The following is a 24456-nucleotide window of genomic DNA, read 5'->3' on the forward strand; positions in this document are numbered from 1 at the left end:
TGTAATCCCAACATTTATTGAAGCCGCATAATTAACATAAAACAAAGAGAACAATTGTTTCCAATATGCCTTTCTTTTCTTTTCCCACAGTATGAAATGTGGAGTTGACCTTGAAAATGTCAAGAGATAAGGCCTCTAGGCAAAGGATAAAGCAGTGAATATTCTTCTAGTTTCATCTGTTTTTTGTAATACAAATCAAGCAGGGATATAAGCAAAACAAAAATAAATGTTTGCAGTTTTCTGACTTTCTGCACTGTGTTTGGTTTAGTCAGAACAGTCCACATTCCCATCTAGGAATAGTTTTCAGACGGCTCTAAGTAGAAATTTCTAAACAAAGTACTGAATTTTTGAAGGATTAAAACTACTGAATTCAAAATAATCTGGCAGATGATTTTTTGAAAATTATTATTCAGATGCATTGCTTAGGCCATATGTTATATGCTGTGATGTTGAAATTGACTACAAAATCATTACAAAGGATGGTATCCGAAGAAGTCATCCAGTTAAATGCAATGACTTCTGCCTGTGCAATAGGACTTCCTTTTTTCCATGTCCCCTCAAAATTTGTTCTGGAGACTCCCCCAACTCTACAAAGCAGATTTAGGATGACAGGTGAAGAGAGGAGGTCCTGTTGCACAAGTAGAAACCCTTTCACTAAAAGGACGGCTTCACTGGATACAACTCAAGATCATTATCTTTAAATTAGGCATCCAAGCTTTCCTGCCATTCTTCAACCCCAGCAGTTTCTTTATGCAACTAGATTTTGCATTTTCAGGGAGCTCAGGTCTATACTGAACTGTCAAACCCACAGATCTGTTTGGAACATAGGGATCTGGCTTATATCGAAGTCATACCTTTTGTATATATTACATTTATCTCATCTCTTTCCTCCAAGGAGCTCTGAGCAATGTGCATGGTTCTTCCACTACCATTTTATCTCACAATCCTGTGAAGCAAGATAGGCAGCAAGACAATGACTGCCCCAAGGCCATCCAATGGCTGAGTGGGCATTTGAACCTGGGCCTTCCTAGTCCTACTCTATTACTAACCACTAAACCACACTAGCCCTAAATCACTTTCTATGCTATGATTCTATGGTGTGTCCGTTTGCTACAGTGTGGAAGGGTTTTCCAAGTTTTTGTTTTTAATGGGGAGGGGTTCGAAAAACAGTCAGACATACAAACATCCTCCTCCTATACCTGCAGCCCAGAAACATTACCATCTCAGTTTGCCCAATACATGGAACAAAAGGTTACCACAGCTGTAAGTGCTTTGCAAAAGGTGCAAAGTGGAATAGTAAGCACAGTTCTGGTCATTGCCCTACATACAGGGCTCCTTTCTAGTTCATCTGGAATAATGTAAGCGGCCCCAGGCCATGTGGGAAAGAGCCTAGGCCCCAGCCAATGTAACCATACCAATATGATCCCCGATAAACTGGAGAGACAATGGCATGAAGTAGTGCTGCAGCATGGGCCATTCCGTTCTGTCCTGGAGCTTCTCCAATTACTCTGATGGCACAGGATGGAGCAGCATTGCAGCAGCTTCCACATCAGCCCTTCCCTGCCTGGTGACCTTTAGATGTTCTGGACTAAAACTCCCACCATGTCTAACTATTGGCATGATGCCTGGGAATGATGGGAGTTATAGTCCAAAATATCTGGAGAGCACCAGGTTGGGGAAGACACATCCAAAGTAAGAAGAGACTCTCAGATGACAATGTAGGGTTTACAGCTGCAGCTAGGAACACAGGATTGCTACAGGAGAGAGACTGCTGGGCCAATAAGAGGCAAGTTTTTCCACTTCCCCTGCCTGGGACCCTTAGGATGCACCTGCTCCTGCTCTCTCTGACATATTTCCAGGAACTGACCTTTTGCCTTTCGGCAATAATATGAATGCATTTTAGACTTTTTTTTTGTTGAAATGTTAAGATTTCATTTTAATTTTTTGTATGTTGTAAGATATGTTTTTGCTTGAGTCATCTTTTGCATTATCTTTTATGAGCTGCCTTGGGGGTTGTTTTTGGCGGAAAGGCAGCACAGAAATAAACTTCAGCATAATGCGGTGCCTTCAGAATTTATTCTAAATTAGTATAAAGTTTGATATTTGAGAGATAATTATGTAGCTTAATGAAGAATATTCATCCTTGATGAAACCATGAGAAAACAGTATGCAGTGTTTACACCCTTAGAGAAATGATATGGAAGGAGTTGTTACTACAAGGTATTTTAAATACAGAAAACAGACAATTAATTCTACCTTTGTGAAATAGGCCAAGAAGCAAGCTTTCATAAGAATCTGTTGTTCAGGCTGCAGGCTGTAGTAACTGATTAATGTCATATTCACAAATTTAAAAATCGATAATGTGCAACTGGAATCAGTCACCTGTCTTGTCTTTTCATAGGTAAGGGCTTCAAAGAAATTATATCCCCCCCCCAAAAAAACTACCCCCACCCCACCCTGAGAAGACTGCATGGGTGGCTGGCTACTTTAAGTACAAGTTATACCTACACTTAGATGTGCCACTGAGAGTTGAATTTCACATGAAGTGGACAGGGTGTCTAGAGAAAGAAATCATGGGCAAATATGTGGAGATTCTAAAATATTAGTCTTTGGCTGGATGACAGGTCTAACGGGAGCCAGAACTTTTTATAAAGGTCACAATTTTACTAACAATGCAAAACAAGTCCATTAAAAGCTCAAATGCTCATATTGGTTAAAGGCTCTTCGTAGATATATTTATGACACTTTCAAAACATAAATTATGCAGGTGCTTCTTTCTGAATCAGAAAATGTTAAGTAGGGACTCTTGCAAGTACATTGTGCTAAACTTGAACTGAAGTTATGAGCTAAAATGGGCATTCTACCAATGTTGCCCCAACCTTTACTACTGTACCCCAAACACAAAGCTGAGAGAGATTGTGGTGTGTGTGTGTGTGTGTGTGTGTGTGTGTGTGTGTGTGTGTACACCCACATATATAGTTCAGGCCCAGCATGAGCATGGTTGGGCAAATGCCTGGCCCACTGTGGATGACAATGTATTCTTTGTTTGGTAATGATCCAGTGCTGTAAAGAGTAGCACCTGATGGAGCATCTGATCACCACTAGCCTAATTTGAACGACATCACCTTCCTTATCCCCAATGGCTTTGCATTTTGCCTGTGATGTACATATCAGGGTGGGGCCCAGAGGCACTGGAGATAAGGAAGATGTTGGCAGCTGCCTCACTCAGCACTTCTCTTTAGAGCACATCAGTGGGCTCAGGAAGTACTGGGTGCCTGGATATGTGATGCATTAAATGGTGCCACCTGTCTCCACTCCAATAAGGTTGGAGGGGTGGCTCCAAGAAGCCCATGGCCCTAATAAACCTGCTATCAGCCCTGCACATCTTACACTCATCTCTCCCTCCCTCTATTGCCCCAGTCCCTGGACAAATTTTGGAGAAATGTTCCTTGGGGCAAGGACTCTTCTTTATGCCACACTATAAAGTGCCATTACATCAGGGCTAGCTAACCTGTGGATCTCAATCAGCTCCAGTCAGCATTGCCAGGGATGATGGAAGTTACAGTCCAGTAATATCTGGAGAGTCAAAGGTTAGTTACCCCTGATTTATGCTGACTATGATTTAGAAAAGCTCAACTTTTTGAAAACTGTCACAGCTCCATTTAGATAGCTTTATTATTATATGACAGCTATAACATTGACTATCGGGCTCTAATGCTGAGCATTCACACGATGGGGGATTCCCAGCACTGGATAAATCAAAACTTTATTCTGCCGGTTTGGCAATATCAGCTCATCCACCAACACATACCTTTTTTGCATCCACAAATCCTCACTTAACAAGAAAAGAAGATTAAGAGCTGAAATGGGAGACATCAGCTTACATAAAAAGAAAATGAATTCAAATAGGCAATGGTCAAGAGCAGGCATCCCCAAACTTCGGCCCTCCAGATGTTTTGTACTACAATTCCCATCTTCCCCAACCACTGGTCCTGTTAGCTAGGGATCATGGGAGTTGTAGGCCAAGACATCTGGAGGGCCGCAGTTTGGGGATGCCTGGTTAAGAGCGAATGAGTGTGTCATTTTAAAAGAACTTCAAAGCATTGATTTTCAGAAATGATGCTCATTTTGTCATAAGTCTTATTATGGTGCAAAAAAGAAATCAGTTTAAAGTTTTCAGTTGAATTAGCCATATTAATTAATACTAAAACAATGTTAACAGTAAATTATTTTTGTCTAGTTAAATAATGGATTATAAATGTTATCATAAATTACTCTATATTAAACTTTTAACTAATGTACTATAAATTCATTACTGTTATTCAAACAAGTGTCCACATTAAAGACTGCATGTTAAGCATGGACTGATCTGGCATTATATAATATACATCTTTTATCTGCTTACTGGGAACACAGAACAGAGCTTTTACTTCTGAATCAGAAAAGGTTTGAAGAGACACAGCACACTCTAGTGGTCAAATGTGTTTAAAACATTGACAAGACCTTTGAAGTTAAAAGCCTATTTGGCTTGTACACTGTAGAAATAATTTAGCATTATTATATAAACTTATGAAATAAATAATTGGTTTCTATAGTTTTGCTACCCTGAAATGGGTTCTTTAAAAAAAACAAAATCTATTTCCAAGTGGAATATTAACATCAAGATGTATTTCACATTCTACAAACAGGTCAATATTTTTGTCTCAACCCAATATTCTGCCACTTTTCTCCGTATCTTGAATGGAATCTCTATTCACAAACTTAGCCTCTGCCACACACAAAGAACAAACCAACCACGGACACAAAGTTGAACTTATTTTTCAATTTGCAAGCCCAAGTTCAAGTATCAGTTTTGAAATCACAGTTTCAGGTCACGCAGGTCAGGTACAGATACAACTATGGTTTGCAAATTAGGACTAACCTTGTCAGCAAGAACTCAATCCCTTCTCTTGCACAAACACCTCCCATCCTTCCCTTATTTGCATTAACCATAGTATGTGCACCAATACAGAACTTGGTTAAGGCGAACCATAATTACTACTACTACCAGAATTTAAAATCAAGCTTGGAAATGGTATTACTAAATCTGATTTCAAGAGAATGTGTTTAGCATTAATCACACTTCATATGTGTGCTACATCATGGCTTGAGAAAACAAGGGAAAGGTGGAAGTTAACCAAGTGAGTGCCAATTCTGAAGGCTGGGAACCCTGAACCAAACTCTATAGACATAATCACATTTACCCTTTCCATCTCTCCTTTTGAATAACTAATCTACTTAGTATACTTAGATACTTAGTAAATAGGACTGCCATACATCCAGATTTTCCCGGACATTGCAGGGCGGAAATGACATCCCGGGGGGGGGGGGGGTTGTCCAGGATCTTAGGCAAGCCAATTGAAAAAGCTCAAAAAAAAGCTCCTGGTTTTTACTTTTTTGAAATATGGCAACCCTAAAAATACTGAGCTAAAATATATTTAATGAGTTTTAATCTAATCTTCTAAGTGCTCTGCTGGCATAGCTGAAGCAAGGCAGTCTTAGCATGTATCACTCTACTTCTCACTAAATATTTGAAGAGTATTTTCTATGGCAGAACTCTGATTGATAGATATTTATCTCAGCAATGTTATATTTGCTCTTAAATTACAATGCAGCATGCAACACACATGGAATACTGTGGATTCTGTAATTTAGACTCAGGTTCAAATCCCACTTTTTAAAATCTTCGGCAAACTTTCATTGGTGGTAGTTAGTATGCTCAGTTAGATGTTACTTCTTCCTTGTGGCTGCATCCTCAAGGACACTCCAAACTGAGGTTTTCTGAGTGTCTGAATGAGCCCCATGAATCATAAAAAACACCACTCTCCTCTGATGCCAACTTTAATAGCACAGCAGCAAAGCATAAAAAGAACAGCAATTAATATGCCACAACCATTCCTGATCAATGTGCAATATAAATACAGCAGCTTTTATCCTCAAGCCTCCTATACTCCATTCCATGTAATAATGCAAATAGTCGAGGTTCAGCCAAAAAAGAGAAAGGTGTCAAAGAAAGAGATAGAAACCCTTTCCTTAGCCTTTAATGAGGTCTCCAGAGCCAAAGGCAAACCAATAACAAATTGTACTTTCAACATATTGAGAAAGGGCGGGGAGGAGAAGAGAGCCAGAGAACCCTGGAGCTTGTCATCTGAAATTAATTGAATTTATCCATGCCAAGAAAACAGTGGTAATAAACCCTCCCCATCTAAATTAAGGTTTTTACACCATGAGGAAAAAAATTCAAAATTTATGGCAGTAATTTCATCTGGGTTTTTCAAGAAGTGCTTGCTGATTTTCTTGCACACAGTAGAAAAATCCCGCAGGAGCAATGCAAGGAGCAATAAGGCAGACTTTAAAAGATACTATTTAATTTCTCACTCCTCCCCTTGTACTATTACCATGTTTCCGTTTCTTGAGCTGAATATTAATTCTCCCATTGAAACATGCTTTCATTGTATCTGGTAACATTTCAAATTCAGTAAACCTAACTATTTTTATGGATCATAGTATTAGTAAATTTGTTTGACATTATCATTACAAAATGCATTGTAAATGCTTACAAAAGCTATGTTCCCTACAGAACAAATGGCTCTGCATTTGAATACATACAACATTTTCCCTACAAGGATTTATACCTTCCATTTTCCATGTTACTGAACCAGAACCGTCCTTGAATTCCACTGGTAAGCCAACTGAAATAACTAGTTAAAACACCTACTTTGCCTGTTTATATGGTTTGGCAATCCAACCTGGTGAGTATTTCCACATTTAGTGTACCAAAGAGCTTTACAAACTTCTTCAAGAATTCTTTCAACTAGCATAGTTAGGTAATTAATGATCCCAGGTGTAACCTATCTGTACAAACCGTTACATAGCCTTGTTTGTTTTAAAGTTGGATGCTAAGATATTTGATCCCACAACCACACCCTAGACTAGAGCCATCATTGCAGAAAGAAAAGTACATATCAGCATTATTTGACCCAAATGATACTGAATATCCCACATATCAAAATTGGGAAACTAGGGACATTAAGCTGTTGCCAATAATGTGTGGTATCCAATCAATGCTTGTCATACTCAAAGCAGACCCATTGAATGACTAATGTAGGCTCCTTAATTTCAACTGTAGTCTGAGTAGAATTGGATACCACCCTCAGTTTTTAGACTTGGTTTGTTGTGAGTTAAAAACAGGCAACAAATGTGCCATTTTCTCATGCCAATTTTTTCTTCTCTCCTCATCTTGATATTTGTGTTTTACACAAGAGTTCCTGGTTCCTGGCTCTGAGGCTGATGCTTGTGGTCAGAAGCCTACGGAACCTGAGGATGGCTGCAGGAGACCATTGAACTGGATCCTACAGCATCAGATTTTACAAAACCAGAGCCAGGCAACTAATCAGTATGCCTCCCATACTACTTCACCATGTGAATGACACATGGGCTGCACCGGGAGGAGGGACATGGGACAAAAGTGAAGCGTCCACCTTCAGACAAGAAGACTGATCCTTTAAGAATCTGCATGGGGGGGGGGAGCAGACAAATGACTAGAGACAAAGGCTCAAAGTGCCTCAGTTCACCTCCAGTCCTAATCAGAGCAAGCTGCTCACAAGCAGCTTTCCTTGCCGCAACAACCAACTTTTCTTGCTGCATCCTGTGGAATTGTCCAGACCAGGAGAGATTTGTGCAATCACTGCCAAATTGCCAATCAACTAACCTAGTCCATTTCCAACTACATTATAACTTGATTAGTAGGGTTCTTTCATACCATCATGATTTACAAACTATTCTGTTTTGACATGTTCATTAGATTTTTTTGGGGGGGGATAAAAAATTTATTTGCTATTGCTTGTTTATATTGTTTTAATGTTTTTAGTGTACACCGCTTTGCCCTCCTTAGTGAGGACGAAAGAGGTGGGTATAAATTATTTTAAATAAATAAATCACCAACCAACTATTTCACCACCAAGGGCAAGTCCACTTAACTGCAAGAAGCATGCACAAGCACTCAGTTGCTCTTAGTTTCTAGTTTCTTATCACCTTTCAGAATTGTATACAGATTCCTAGTCAATTATTTTGAGACAGAATACACAGCTGCTTTTGCCCGTGGAAAGCATGGATTTTAACACTGAGGAAATTGCATATGCAGAATTAAGCAAAAAAGAAACCCAGAGCTATTTCAAAAATGCCATGAAAATGAAAGAAAAGAACTATAATAGAGTAGCTTACTTTCCATTTTGACCTTAGCAAACCATCACAGAGCTTCATACACAATAACATGCTGTGGTTATCTGTTCCTCTGTTGACCTCTATATACCCTTTAGTGATGCAGCCATTTCTATACATTACAAAGCAGAAGCATACAGGTTTCTAGGCAGAATCTACCATGGATCATTAGGTATTTTATATCAGTTCTACATCTAGTTCTAATCTGTTTGTGCCATCATGGATTTAGCTCACAAATACAGCACGAACAAAAATATTCTCAAAATACATTTAGCCCAGTTATGCCTTTAAGAGGCAAAGAAAGTAATTTTCCAGTTTTAGCGATGCTTCTAGAAATCTGTCTAAAGGATTAATCTGCAGCTATTCAGCTGCAGAACATTACTTCTATGCCACAGACTTTGTATATGAACTATTAAATCTATCAGATCAATAGCAATTTCTCCCACCTACTATTAAGGAAGTGATTTAATGAGCACTGCATTTTCATCCTGGAAAAGGACCATTTCAGGGAACATGGTGCAGTATAAATATATACAACATTCTGATCCATCATGACAATTATACAGAAACATGAAGTATGAAATGCTTCAAAATAAAAGGTCACAAGACCTTTTTAGATAAGCATTAATGATCTGGATAAGCATTAATGATCTGGAAAAAGGAGAGGCCAGTGAAATTTAACTTAATGCAGGCATATGAACACAGGAAGGTACCTTATACTTAAGTGACACCATTTGCCTATCTAGCTTAGTACATTGACTGGCAGCAGCTCTCCAGGATGTCAGACAGGAGTCGTCTTCTTCTCTACCTGGAGATACCATCCATTCACTTTGGAACGTTTTGCATGCAAAACATGGGCTCCAGCCTCACATTGGGCAAAACATTCCTGCCTTGCAGGGGGTTGGACTAGATGACCCTTGGGAAGCTTCCAACTCTACAAGTCTATGATTCCACTACTGAACTGCAGTCCGTGCTCAAAGCTACAGTCTTCACAATACACCTGTACCTTGGATCTCAAGTGCCTTGGCTCCCGAACAAATCGGCTCCCGATCAAAACCTGGAAGTGAGTGTTCCAGTTTTCGAACGTTCTTTTGGAAGCTGAACATCCCATGGGGCTTCTGGCTGGCTGCAGGAGCTTCCTGCAGCCAATCAGAAGCCAACCTTTGGTTTCCGAACATTTTGGAAGTCAAACGGACTTCCGGAATGGATTCCGTTTGACTTCCAAGGTACGACTGTATGGTCAAGATGCTTCAAGGAGTGTAGCCAACTACCATGTTCTCTCCATCCTTGTGCCATTGTGGCTTGTTAGAACTAGCCAGAATGAACTGATTGAGGGAGTCCCAAGGATTGGCCAATGCCTCCCTGTGGGATAGGGTGGCTCCAGGTGCCTTGAAAGAGGTTGCCACATGCCCCCTCCTTAAAAACCCTTCCTGGACTATGAGGTTTTGTTGAACAACTACTGGCCAATTGCCAACATTCCTTCTTAGCCAAGGTACTTGCAAGTTGTGGTCTTGCAACTTCAGATCTACTTGGATAAAGCTGTTTATCTTGATCCATTTCAGTTACAGATTCCAGCCTGGCTTTGGCACTAAGAAAGATTTGTTCCTCTGGTTGATTAGTTGCTTCAGAAGAGAAACAGGGGGAATGTGATACCACAAACTGTGATATCCTCATCTGAGGAACTCTTTTGCCACTGATATTTGTGTTACAGTGATCATAGTGCAGTGAAAACAGATTTATAAATATTTAAAATATTTAACGATTAATAAAATAAATGTGAACATCTTCTAGTGAGCTACAGTAGATGCATTCAGCACAGTGTGTCTTGGGAAAATTTATTATAGTGTGAAGCTGTTTGAAATACAGCTAGGAAGGGTCTATGTTACGCAACCTATACATCTTGCAGTGATAAAGACTGAACAGTAATATACAGTGGAACCTCGTGTTAAGGACAGGATCTGTTCCGTAGGCCCGTCTGTAACACGGAACTGATGCAAGCCGAAGCCCCGCGTCTGCACACACATGCGTTGTGATTTAGCGCTTCTGCGCATACGCGAGCGGCAAAACCCGGAAGTAACCCATTCCGGTACTTCCGGGTTGCTGCAGACCGCAACACGAAAACACGTAACCTGAAGCGGATGCAACATGAGGTATGACTGTATACAGTTTGACTTTACAAATATGCTCAATTTGCACATTATATTTTGAACATGCTTTCTGAGGTTTTTCAGAATGTGTGGCAAACAGTGTCAAAGCAGAAGGCTGGGAAGTTAAAAATGTACTAAAAACAATTAAGAATAAGAAAGGGAGCGGCTAGGTAGCTGTTTGGAATACATAGAATTTCTAAGTGAAATACATGTAGCCATGAAGATGTGAAGTAGTGGTAGCTAACCTATGTCCATCCAGATGTTGCTGGACTACAACTCTCCTCATCCCTTACCACTGGTCATGCTGGCTGGGAACGATGGGGGGTTATAGTTCAGCAACATCTGGAGGGCCTCTATTGTTACAAAAAACTGTGCCACCCACACAAAATACATTACCAATTTCCCTGGAAACATAATACAAAGGAAACAAGAGCTTTAAATGCTGTTTTTCTCCCCTAAGGGATTTCTAGTCCTTTATTAGCTAGGATGATTCTTTAATTGTGGTAGGCGTTGTTGTTGATTCTTACCCATCTCAGAGCCCAATAAGTCTTGGAATATGGATAGTTATCATGCAACATCCATTTCTTTTCCCAGGCTCATGGGAATTCAATTTAGCACACTTAAAAGAAAGAAGAATGTCCTTATTTACAAGGCAGTTTATTTCAGTACATTGGCTTGAATTTAAAAGTTCCCTTCCACTGACAGATGAATGAAACCTTTAGATCCAACCCACTGTTTATATTGCTGCTCTTTTTGAATTAAAATTTGGGATTATACCCAAAATTTTCTGTTTTAGTTTCTGTGAGCTGTGTTGGAATGGTTTTAGGGAGCAGGATAGACATTTATTAAACAAACCTCAAGTTGCCTGCAATTGAAATTTCAAATTGTACAAAAATGACAAGTTAAGGATGGAAGAAAGGTAGAGTTAAGAATAAACAGGTGGAGAATATGCATTTCATTCACTTACATTTGCTTCTTTTTAGAGATTTATACATCACATTGCACAGCGAGTCTCTCCCAAGATGGCTTTCAAGTGTGGTTAAAACATAATAAAATAAGAAATACACAATACTCACAAAAACGTGTCTAGATATCTGACCAGTGTTTTTTTTAGTACAGAGCACATCTGAATCCAGACCAAGCTAACTGCACCTAGCTCCCATCAAAATAAAATGACATGTAAATCATGACTAACTTCTCACACTGATTGCAATGAGACCAAAGTTCCGTCAATCTTGTGCAGCTGACCCACTCCACTGCCTTAACCTGACCTGAATTAAAGAAGAGCAAAGGCAGCAGTAGGGGAAGGTGTCTTAGCACAAATAATAAAGTGATCATTATCCATGCAATTCCAACTATTTCAAAAGATTACAGGTACCTGTGTAAGCCATGGGTGGATTTTTCCTTTATGGCTGCCGAGCAATGTGGTATTTTTCCTTTGAAAGGCTTAACTTGCTACATACCGTCAGGCTTAGTAGAACACCTTTTGCTCCCAGAACTGAAACAGTGATGCTGCTCACCTTCAAAGCTTTATCAACTTCCCTGTTGGTTAAGCATATGCTATTCCATTTGTAGTTCCTCATAGATCTATTGTCTAACATGCTTCTGAAAATACACCCCCCCAAAGGACTCTGAATTAACTCTAAGGACAAACAGAGTAGCACTTCAAAGGCTTGGGTTACAAAATTTCTGATAACTCACCCTAATATTGCAGTGGCCTTTTGTGCTGTAAAGCGTCATACTGTTGATCATGGATCACTATGGCCACTTTCCGCACTAGACCACTATATAGGAATTATGTAATAGAATGATCTTGGCTGGAAATTTACTCTAGCAACAGAGGCCCAATTCACACACAATGGTCTAGATCAGCATTTCCCAAGCTTAGGTTTCCAGCTGTTTTTGGGCTACAATTCCTATCATCTCCAGCTAGCAAGACCAGTGGTCAAGGATGATAGGAATTGTCATCCAAAAAATTGTCATCCCAGGTTGGGAAACACTGGTCTAGATTACTGCTTGAAACATACTCCACTGAGGACCATTCATATGGACAAGTCAAGTGGTTGCCATTTGCTTTCATGATTTCTAAAGAGTGTCTTCTACCAAGAAGATCTGGGTTTTCACCTACTTCCACACAAAAAGAGGCTTTCTTTGTAGTAAACATACTAAAAATACTGTAAAGAATAAACAGACTCTCTGTGCAAATGATTAATTCTACACATTTCTGTGTAAATTACATAATGGTGTTTTGTTTTTTGTACAATCCAATTTTTAACCTCAACTTAGCATTTAATATATCAACAGTAGCCAAGGACAGAACTAACATTCTTTTTTACTTATCTACAGTATGTCAATCCCCAGTAAGGGATAAAATACTTTAATAGTTTTTCGTTTCAAGCAAGAGTGAATTATTTCAATTTCATTCATTTTCACTCCACAAAAAATAGTATAGATTTGCTATGCTGAAACAATTCATTTTCCTTTCATTTACACACTTATCTGTGGAAGCAGGATGAAATACAGCTAAGGAGCTCACTCTCTTTTCAGGTGGTTATGTATGCTTTGTAATTTACTAGAAATTGAAATCATCTGTAATAATTTCTTCCAGTCCCTCATTCTGCTAGAATCTATTCTGCCAAGGTTTCCTAATCAGGTCTGAGGCACATTTATCTTCAAACTTTCTGTTAAGTTTTAGAAAGAGTTAGAACACAGTATCTATTTGTTTTAGTTGTACCCAGACTTTAATCATCAATAATAGGAAATATAATCACAAACACAGACTATAAAAGGAATGCAGGTGAATGTTTAAGCCAAGTGAGATATCTGCTCTGCCTCTCATCAAGCTTTACATTTGCATCATGGGAGCCGGAAAAGGAGAGGCAGCCCTTAGATTTAATACTGAGTAATGCTTAGGATGTGGCTACATTTAATTTCCAAAAAATAGATTAAGTATTCGAATACATCAGGAGGAATAAACCAACCAAGGACAAGTTAGGACCTTTAGATGTCAAAGAAGAGAGGTAAAGATGCAACCCTATAAACGTTTAATCAGAATGAAGTCCTATGCTCAGTGCTTCTTCTTTTTTTAAATGAACATTTGGAGTTAAATATAAATGAAATATTTATAGCAATGTACAATATTCTGAATCCCCACATCTGAACTATTGCTCCAGAGAAGGCATCTGAAAGCTATATAAATTATAAGATGTGACAAGGATAAAGTTCAAGAGGTAATGAAAAACAAGTTATAAGGTCAAATGGCATTAATCTGACACTTCCTTAAAGATTTATGTGTGAAACTGCTTTTAAAAAATATTTTTGGTTTGTTTATTAACTCTGTATACCACCCTTCATCCGAAGATCACAAGGCAGTTAACAACAAAAAATACAAAATGAGAATAAAAAATACATAATAAAAAATAATAAAACCAGTAACAAACCAATAACCCCCAGGACTCCAAGGTATGTCAAATGGTCAGCCCGGAATCATCATAGCCAAAGGATCTCTTTAGTTAATGAGCCCTAGTCAGTACAGACTTAAAAACTAGAACGCACCAAAAAGGAGGCGAAAGAAGGAGAAGCAAGTCCAATTCACACTTAACAGGAGATCATGCTTTCCTGCTATGTGAATGACTTGTGGTGAGCTTTTGCAGACCAAGTAGAGATCAGAAGTTTTTGCTTCCAAATTTCAAACAAACCACAACACCCTATTACCTACCAACTTGAGAAACTGTGGTTTGTTTAAGCCAGGAATGTGGAATCTGTGAGTGCCAATAAATTCCCGTTAGCCTTTGCCAGCATGGCCAGTGGGGATGGGAGTTGGAGCTAGGGTTGCCAGACTCAATAGAGGACAGGACTTCTGTGCCTTTAACTGCCCTGCTCTCTTTTGAGTCTGGAAACCTTAAAGAGAAACCAGCAGACCCTTTGCTTGGAAATTAAACAAAGGGTCTGCTGGTTTCTCTTTAAGGTTTCCAGACTCAAAAGAGAGCAGGGCAATTAAAGGCACAGAAGTCCTGTCCTCTATTGAGTCTGGCAACCCTAGTTGGAGCCCAGCAATATCTAGAGGGCCACAGGTTCCACAACCCTGAGGTAGATCAGTATTTTTTTTAAGTCCCGCAGTAATTAAGTAATTGGAAGTATTCTGTGTCAATTTCTAAAAACAATAATGTGTGCATAGTGTGAGTCAGGAATTATGTCCACACATAAGGTTATTTACAATCAATCAAAACCACAACTGCGTTAGGAAGGTCATTATTAGATTCTCATTCACATTCATTATTGTAGCTGGAAGCAGTGTGAGACTTAATGAGTTTTGTTTTCCAAAGAGTGTGCTCCTAGGATATCATGATGTACCTGACCCCCAAATATTTGGGATGTATGAGTCAAATCAAAAGCTATGTTGATAAGCAGAATTTACACTGAAACACCCCAAGAGAAATGAGCTTAAACATAAAAGGCCAGATTTATTCCTGGTGCTATGTGACTAACTGCAACTCAATCATACCAGCGATAAAAGCAAGTCCAATGGCAGTTGACAGCTGGCTCGAAAAATCTTGGCTCCTTAAACTGAAAAAATATACATCAATATTCTTTTTATTTTGTGTTGGAAGTATGAATATGCATAAGCACCAAGAAATGGTATCATTATCTGTTTTGCACTTCAAGTGTGAATTTAAGTGGGGTACAGTTTGTTTCAGAAATGTATCAACAAACTACAATCATCTGCTTAGAAATATGGGCATACATGGATACTTTATGCAGTGACATTAGATTAATTCAACAGATGGCAGTCACTGATCAACAAACTGAAATAAACCAAAAAGTTCTGGATAAATCCAGAACAAAAAAGATACTATAGGGGGTAAAAGTAGACAGATTTGAACAGCTAATCCTGGCTGCAAAAATATTACTGAGAGAACACATGCAGCGCCTTTGGGCAGGGGGGAACCTCAAGTAATGACAGTCTTTCGGTACAATCACTTTTATAACCTTGTGGTTATAAAACCAACTTGCAAACCCATGATGTACTGCAGAATTATTAATATTCTCAATGTGTGAATTCTTCAAGCAGTTTGGTAATTAGTCCTCAAAGTCGCTACAACCTGATAGTTTCGAGCAACATTACATTTGTTGCCAAGAGTGAAATAGGTATAAAACTAGTTGTTACCTCTAAAAGACTTCACAACAGAAATGGAGACTGTAATAAACAATGAGTTAACCCTGCAATGAAATAAGGTCCATGTTGAAACTCTGGGGTATGTGTAGAGTACGCATTTAGTAATCATCTGGAGGTGGCGACTACTTTGTCAAAAGCAGGAACTCAGATAAATGTATTTACTGCATTTATAGCCTGCCATTCACCATATAGTGCATTAATGTAACAACTTAAAATACTATACAACATGAGAAACGTATAAGAAAACAATAAAACCACTGTTAAAGCAAACATTAGATAGTACAGTGGTATCTCGGGTTACAAACACTTCGGTTTACAGACTCAGCTAACCCAGAAGTAGTACCTTGGGTTAAGAACTTTACCTCAGGATGAGAACAGAAATCGTGCAGCAGCGGTGGGAGGCCCCATTAGCTAAAGTGGTATCTCAGGTTAAGAAAGGTTTCAGGTTAAGAATGGACCTCTGGAACGAATTAAGTTCGTAACCAGAGCTACCACTGTACTGCAGATGGAGGTGACTTCACCCTCCCACAAAGGCCCTCTGATGAAAAAGCATATCCTGTCAGTGCAAGATGCACCTCAGAAGGATGAGTACTATTCAGCAACGGGACACTGCATAGAAGGTGCTCTCATGTGCCATTGCTAGGCAGAGCCAAAGTGATGAGACATCAGAAATTTGCTACCCTTTATAGGAAGCTCCCATTGCCCTTTATAGGAAGCTCCCATTTCCCATAGGAGGTGGAGAAATGCAAGTTTCTAGATATACAGAAGCAGGATCTTCTACCTGTGGGCAAGATTTTAAAGCAGTCACAGCTGCACACATTGCAAAAGTTCAATACTCCAAGGACTACATTGCCCCATATAAATCAACCCAGACCGTGCAATCATCATCTGAGGCCCTTCTTTGTGGGCTTCTTCCACAAGAGGTCCAGAGGGTGGCAACATGGGCCTTTTCTGCAGTGGCTCCCCACTTGTGGCATGCTCTCCCCAGGGACGCTCACTTGGTGCCTTCATGACATATCTTTAGGTATCAAGAAAAACATTCTTTTTCTTCCAGGCCTTTGGCTAATTAAATAATCTGTGGCCTTTAAAGCAGCAAGTTGGGTATTGTTTTTGTTTGTTTGTTTGTTTGTTTGTTACTATATTATGCATTTCTGTATTTTTTTATAATGTAATCCACCTTGTAATCCACCTTGTGATCTTTGAATGAAGGACAGCATAGACATTTATTTGAAGATTTAAATATATCTGCATGCAGTGTTTGCAAATAATAGGTAATAACCCTCCACAATAAAAACAATCTATTAAACTACTGCCATTATTGGTCAACAGCTGCATAATGTCATGAGTGTGTTAAGTTCAGAAGGACACACAGCCACACTGTCTGAATCCTAAAGAGTAAGTGAACAGCATGCAACAAAGACGTATTGTGAGATATCAGTCCAATTTAAATTTGTTCTAAAACCAGATTTTAAATTTGCTTATGAAACCATACATTACACCAACTAATTTGTGTTTCGAAATTCTATCAGTTAATAGTTTACAAAATTAAGAACCTGCAGTTTATAATAACAGAGAGAAAGCACACCACTTGGAATCTCAGCACAAGGGGCCCACCAAACTCAATCAATAGATGTTCACCTTTCCTAGGTTTACAGGACTAAACAGTTCAATATCAGTCAAATATTTTCACAACAATGCCATGGGTTGCTGTAGAGCAGGACCTTCATTTTCATAGTGGAAGATTAATTTTCAGCTGGTAAACAGTCTGGCGCATTGCCCAGTGTCTGGGGATCAATACACAAAAAAAGACTTTGCTTCTCTGTCAAGCTAACTGTGTGTCAATCCCAATTCTAAGAGTCTTTGCTCTCTTATGAGAGTGGATAAGAAAAAAACAGCCCTTTGAGCAGGGAGGAGTTCTTGGTGTCAGCTTTATTGATTATGATCAGAGCCTATGGAAAACACTTCTTTTTATATCAGCAAGTGTGAAACAAAATCGTTAGTTCAGATTATAGCTACAAATCATGATCAAACACACAAAAGAGTGGACATAAAATATCTTGTGATCAGGGAACACACTTCTTAGCCAAGGCCTTAGCTTGGCCATATGCCAATGTCTTTGTACATTCCATGCCTTTGTTTTTGAAACTATAGCCTGGATCCATTTGCATAGCCGTCTTTCCTGTCTACACAGACTTTTTGCAAAACCCTAAAATTACTAGAAGCTCATGTGAACTAAAATAACGTATTTTTTTGCTCCATAGGACACACCTGACCATAGGATGCACCTAGTTTTTTAGGAGGAAAACAAGATTTATTTATTTTTTGCTTTCTTGAATTGTCCTAGGCATAGCAGCCAACTCCTTGAGGCCTAGGTGCCTTTCCCCCCCCAAAAAAATTAAATATTTGAGGAAACTTCTTTTGCAAAGGGGGAAAGCTCCATTTTTTTGAGGATCAGCTCAAAGTTGTTGAGCTTACCCTGCAAAGGGGAAAATTCTGTTTTTATGGGGTTCAACTCACAGTTCTGTAGTGTAGCTTCTCCAGGAAAGGAAAGGGACCCATTTCTACAGTTTCCAGACAGATAATCTAATCAGCCAGTCACATGTCACTGGGGAAACAAACAGCCTCCCTCTGCAGACAACAATTGAGGCCTGGGCAAGGGGCCTGGGCGGAGATAAGGAGAGAGCTAGCTCCCTTATCTCCCTCCCCGATCTCTTGCAATCAGCTGCTGAGCGGGTCCTTTCAACACTCTCTTTCCCTCGTTAGCCTTTAGCTCTTTCTAAAAAAAAAAAAGTACAAAGTGCCTTTGGCCCCTGGGCAATTCGGCTCCAGGGACCACGCATTTGCTCCATAAGACGCACAGACATTTCCTCTTACTTTTTAGGAGGAAAAAAGTGTGTCTTATGGAGCGAAAAATACAGTGGGTGAAGGGTGTCTCTTGGTTTCTCATTGATTCCTTCAATCCTCAACTTCAATTGATTTCCATGTCATTTCAGAAACAGGAGAGGCCAAAACACAATACGTTACAAGGATAGAAAAATAAGAGAACACGATTTTAAAAAGGATGCAAATTTAACACACTCCCAACAAGTCGCCAATTTCTAAGATTTACTCTGGAAAACAGTCAAGGAAATCACCAGTTTAAGAAAGTTATGCTTTAGTGACACCACATGGCTATATGCCAATTTGCCATCTGCCCAGAACACTAAGCGCATTAAGGAAAATCTAAATCCTAACTAAATTTCTTGCCATCTTGTGGGATAGATGAAGCAACATTAAAACACAGTAAGAAATAAATCAGTAAGAGTGTATAGGGGACTAGATGATTTACAATTTAAGAGGCACATTCATCACATGCCTAATCAAACCTAATACACTGGATTATAGAAAAAACTGACAATGTTTTTTTATGCTTGCATATGTTTCCTATTTCTGTCACTTTGAGAAGATAATTACCAACCAAATTAATACTTACTATTGGAATTTAACAACTAGGTTTGGAAATTTACAAAGAATGATGCAAGATAAATGACACCAGAATGGTAAGACCACTGAAGACTTTTGCCCAGAGAGAAAGATTTCTGTCAAGTTGATCACCAGTATTTTATAATTAACTATTTTGTGCACTTTGCACAATAAGAAACATGAGTTGGAGAGGCCAGTAGATTATTTTATGCTCCTGTGTTGAACTACCAATAACAGCCAACTACTGTACACTTTCAGTGCTGCTCACTACTATTTTGCTTTGTATGCATGTTTGTCTCATCTGAACTATTGATTATCTGAATAGCTCTTTGTCGCAGAGCTATCAGAAAAGACAAGGGTGCTCTTCTGAAGAATTTTAGCATTTAATCAAAACAGTAAGGCACTTTTAGAGAAGGAATATAAACACAAGGTTACATCTCTTCAACGCATTAGCATGATAGTGTGACAGTTTTATCCTTCTCCTTCCAGTTTAATGGTAAATTTGAGCATTTTGTTTAAAACAAACGTCCTGCAACTATGATATTTGCTAGCGTTTATAGCTGTGGAAAGACTTGGAAAAACAGCATTATCGTATTCTACTTATAGAAGTATAATTAGTTGGTTTATTATTATATTATTACCTTGTCCTTCATCCCCAAAAGCACCCCCAAGTGACTTCCAAATTAAAACACAAAGGTAATTTTAAACTACTTACAACAATTATTATTTAGTGTTTTTATAGCGTTTATGTGGGGAACTAAAATATAATAATAATAATAATAATAAACTGGTGTTCTTTCACATGGAGTAAATGACAGAGCAGGACTAGGAAATACAACGAAGAGTCTTCGGTTTTATTTTTATCTTGCAGGTTTACCATGCAAGACCATAACCCAGTCAGTAAGTGAGCTTGAAAGTTTAAAATGGCTGAAGCTTTTCCACAGATACAAAACATGAAAATGGAATAAGCTACAAAGAGATTGTATACTCTAAGGAAGAAAAGTATTAAATATTGTTATCACCCCATTCCCTAGTTTAATACAAGCCCAAGTTAAATATGTAGTGGATCAACAACTAATATAAAATACTGACAGACAAAATAATCAAATCTGCTTTAAACGCCATCCCTAGGTTGGATCCAGAGAAAAGCAGAGGCTGGCAGAAGCTGACTTACCTACCCCACTCCAATCCCCCACAGTTCCTTCCATGAGCAGAAAGCAGCTCTGGAACCAACCCACTGACAACTAACAGGTTACCAACACATATATAAGCAAGCAGTTTAGTCTACTCCAAGACTCCGTTGAAATTCACTAGGCACAGAACACAATAATAGCATCAACAGTTCAGAAACTAATTTGGATTTTTCAAAATGCTATTCAAAACCAATTTCAGGCTGTAATAATGGCTACAATATATTGCAAGTAATGCAACGAATGACTGATTAGGCCAACTAAATCAGTCTGTGTTTACTGTGAAATTTCTGGCATACATTTAAATATTAATAAACTAGAATAGTTTGCACATTGTGTGGAACAAGCTCTTTCAGTATGACTTTGTGATAATGTTCATATGAAGTTGGCATTGTTTTGCGAAGCCTGAACCAAGAAATTGGGAGAAATAAAACAGGGAGCACAAAACAAGAGTCTATAACCAGGAAAACTCAATGCATCATCAGGAACATATGCCACCCCACCCCACCCCCCATAACATCAAAGTAAAGGAATCTGTAGGGACGCGGGTGGCGCTGTAGGTTAAACCACAGAGCCTAGGGCTTGCCGGTCAGAATATTGGCAGTTCGAATCCCTGTGATGGGGTGAGCTCCGGTTGTTTGGTCCCAGCTCCTGCCCACCTAGCAGTTCAAAAGCACGTCAAAGTGCAAGTAGATAAACAGGTACTGTTTCAGCGGGAAAGTAAACGGTGTTTCCGTGCGCTGCTCTGGTTCGCCAGAAGTGGCTTAGTCACGCTGGCCACATGACCTGGAAGCTGTACACCGGCTCCCTCGGCCAACAGGGTGGATAAAAAGCAATGATTTTTTTAAAAAAAAATCGATTTTTTTATTTAAATCGATTTTTTTGATTTAAATTGGATTTTTTTAAAAATAAAATGCTTTTTTAAGCATTTATTACCATCCATATATTACCATCCAAAGGTTATTCCATCATGAAATAAAGATTAGTTTTTTAATTATGTAGAATAAGGTTGTACAGTGGTACCTCGGTTTATGAACACAATTGGTTCCGGAAGTCTGTTCATAAACTGAAGCGTTCAGAAACTGAAGCGAACTTTCCCATTGAAAGTAATGGAAAGTGGATTAATCCGTTCCAGACGGTCCGCGGAGTAACCGTTCATAAACTGAAGCAAACTTTTCCATTGAAAGTAATGGAAAGTGGATTAATCCGTTCCAGATGGGTCTGTGAAGTACTTAAATTGAAGCGTTCATAAACTGAAACATGGGTGTAATTGGTTCCGGAAGTCTGTTCATAAACTGAAGCGTTCATAAACTGAAGCGAACTTTCCCATTAAAAGTAATGGAAAGTGAATTAATCCGTTCCAGATGGGTCCGCGGCGTTCATAAACCGAAAATTCATAAACCGAGGTGTTCATAAACCGAGGTTCCACTTTAATTTTGTTTAATTTTGGGGGTAAATAAATTCCATTAATACATTCACAATGTCATGCTCTTCCAGAGGTTTTTGTAAGATTATTGGGCAGTTTCTCTGCCTACAAGATATTATCACAGGTGCTTGGTTTACTTTTGCAGTTCTCAAAACTGAATTTGACTCAACAGAGATCACATGCCTCTTCTTCACAGCAAAAATGTTATAACATGAACAGAGTTGAGAAAAAGACCTCAATCCTATTGTTCTACAAACCTATGAACACAGAAACAACCCCTTCAGTGCTAAGTTTCAAGAAGTTCAGTGAATAGAATAGAAACAATATTTTTCTGATTGTTTGGAGTGGACAGTATTTAAGTTTTTCATGTGTAGGCTGGGCTGACAGTCTAAGTTTATATATATATATATATTGTTTTTGTTTAGCCAAATTAGTTAACAAACATGGATGTTTGTTTAAGCAAATAACATATGCTGTAATGTTATTGTTTCAGTTGAATAAATCTATTTAAATTGTTATTATTAAGGTAATGATTATTTTTCTCCTTCTCCTTTACAACAGTAAAGTTGTCCAAATATGAATGATTAACCTATTAAACTGGGGATAAAAAACTAATATGAAAAGTTGTTATTCTAAAAATCTTCATCTACTTGCATATTAAAGTTATACCAGCAAGAATTTGTCTTTATGTAGAAAACTATGATTTAAATCAAGCCTTACTGACTAGTGATTTAAATCGTGACTTAAATCAGTTTGATTTAAATCAAATCCACCCTGTCGGCCAATAAAGCAAGATGAGCGCCGCAACCCCAGAGTCGGTCACGACTGGACCTAATGGTCAGGGGTCCCTTTACCTTTACCTTTAAAGGAATCTGTACACTTTCCTAGCCGAGCTCAACTTGTCTCTCAATTCCCATAGATATTTGCATACAACAATAATTCAACAAGCCACCATATTTTACAAGCATTTTAATGCAGCCTTATAATAATAATAATAATAATAATTTATTATTTATACCCCGCCCATCTGGCCGGGTTCCCCCAGCCACTCTGGGCGGCTTCCAAAAAAAAAAACAGAAATTCTAAAATACAGAAATCCATCAAACATTAAAAGCTTCCCTAAACAGGGCTGCCTTGAGATGCCTTCTAAAGGTCTGGTAATTGTTCTCTTTGACCTCTAGTGGGAGGGCATTCCACAGGGTGGGTGCCACTACTCTTTGCCTGGTAGCTACTGGCAACTTGGAATTCCATGCTGACTGCACCATTTTTGACCAGTTGGTAGAATGCAATATTTTAGTAACCTGCTAAGTGGCTAGCAGCACACATCTCCATGCTCTTCACCTCTTATTAGGTTAGTAAATAATTTTGTAGGTGAGTAATTTTTATTAATACTTTTAACAATCATGCTTTTCCAGCATAGAAAACAATCATGCTTTTCCAGAGTGAGGGGCAGTCAGGCCTCGGAGAGATAAACTGGCCGGCAGGCCCCACCAGGGACCAGTTGCGTTTTTGTTTGAGTTTATAACTTTATTCTGACAAGATGCCCACCCTGGGCCTCAGACAAGCTCCACATGGGTCTGCCTCCAGGTACTATTGGGTCTACAACTTCCATTATCCCTGGTCATTTGACGCCATGACTGGGGCAGATGCAAACTGGAGTCCGACAACATCTGGAAGGCCCCACATTAACTACTTCTATCTTTCACCATCATCAAGTACAGAATACTTGTTTCACTTCTTAAATAGCAAACTGATACCCTTGTGTTCATGCCCTCCTTCATTCATTCCAAAGCACCCCTTTGCAGAGTTGATGACACAAAGTATTGACCCAAGTTATCTTCTTTAAAATAAACTTCAACAATAGCACTACTGAAAGAGCAGCTACGGCAAAGATCCAAGTCCCTAATATGCAAGCAGAAAGAGCTTAAATGTGTGCATTTGAGAAAGAGCAATACTTCCTTTGTGCTCCATGGGGAACTGTGCTGGATGCTCCAGAGTAGACCAGGGCTCCAGAGTGGAGCCAATCCCTGTTGCAAGCATGGCTTCCATTCAGTACTAAAATTAAACTGTGTCAGGGACATGCCCTTCAATCTCTTTGGTGTCATTCCCGAAGAAAAGCAATGCAAAGACATTCAAAACTGTATGGTCTGTATTGCAAGGATGAAGAAAAAGGCCTGGACAACAAAACAAATATTAGGTGGATTTCTCCTCAAAAACCTCAGCAGAAGAGATGGAACTCTATTCCTTTGCATCGCCAACTGCCCCTGAACTACTGCACTCCCAAAAGCTATCCCTTGTAGGATGAACAACTTGTTGCGTTAGAATTTAATTTAAATCCTTGGTTTCTTACAAGATACTTACATTTTCCTTTATAAAAACTAAACTTTGTATTATGTTTTTAAGGCTACTGCTGCTTTGAATTGCTATCCTTAACCCCATGAGGACTTCAAAGGAAAGAGCCGAGAACCGCAATCCCTGAAGTGATTCATGTTACTTTCTGAATCTCTTGTAGCTTTACCCCCTGGAGCTTTTATTTTTTGATACTTGGGACAAGCTTGTTATTCCTACACAAACACACATACACACACACACACACAATCTGAATTAGAACAAGATGTAAAAAAAATTATGTGAACCTGAGTAGGATCTTATATATACCACAGGGGGGGGGGGGGAAGATACCCCCCAATAGTGGCCAGGGAATGGGAAGGAGAACAAAGTAATGCTTTTCAAATCAGAGATCATCTCACATACTCAACTGCAATCCCTGTAATACTGCAGAAATTTACTGAAGGG

At 38.9% G+C, this 24456-nt stretch overlaps 1 protein-coding gene across 9 annotated transcripts in view; it reads right to left on the reverse strand.

Annotated features, from left to right (window-relative positions):
* BTBD9 (BTB domain containing 9) overlaps positions 1-24456 on the reverse strand; it is a 149116-nt gene that overhangs the window by 101230 nt on the left and 23430 nt on the right. The window lies entirely within an intron of this gene.

This window comes from Zootoca vivipara, chromosome 3, assembly GCF_965207765.1.
Source record: "Zootoca vivipara chromosome 3, rZooViv2.hap1.1, whole genome shotgun sequence".
In the NCBI taxonomy this organism is placed as follows: domain Eukaryota; kingdom Metazoa; phylum Chordata; class Lepidosauria; order Squamata; family Lacertidae; genus Zootoca; species Zootoca vivipara.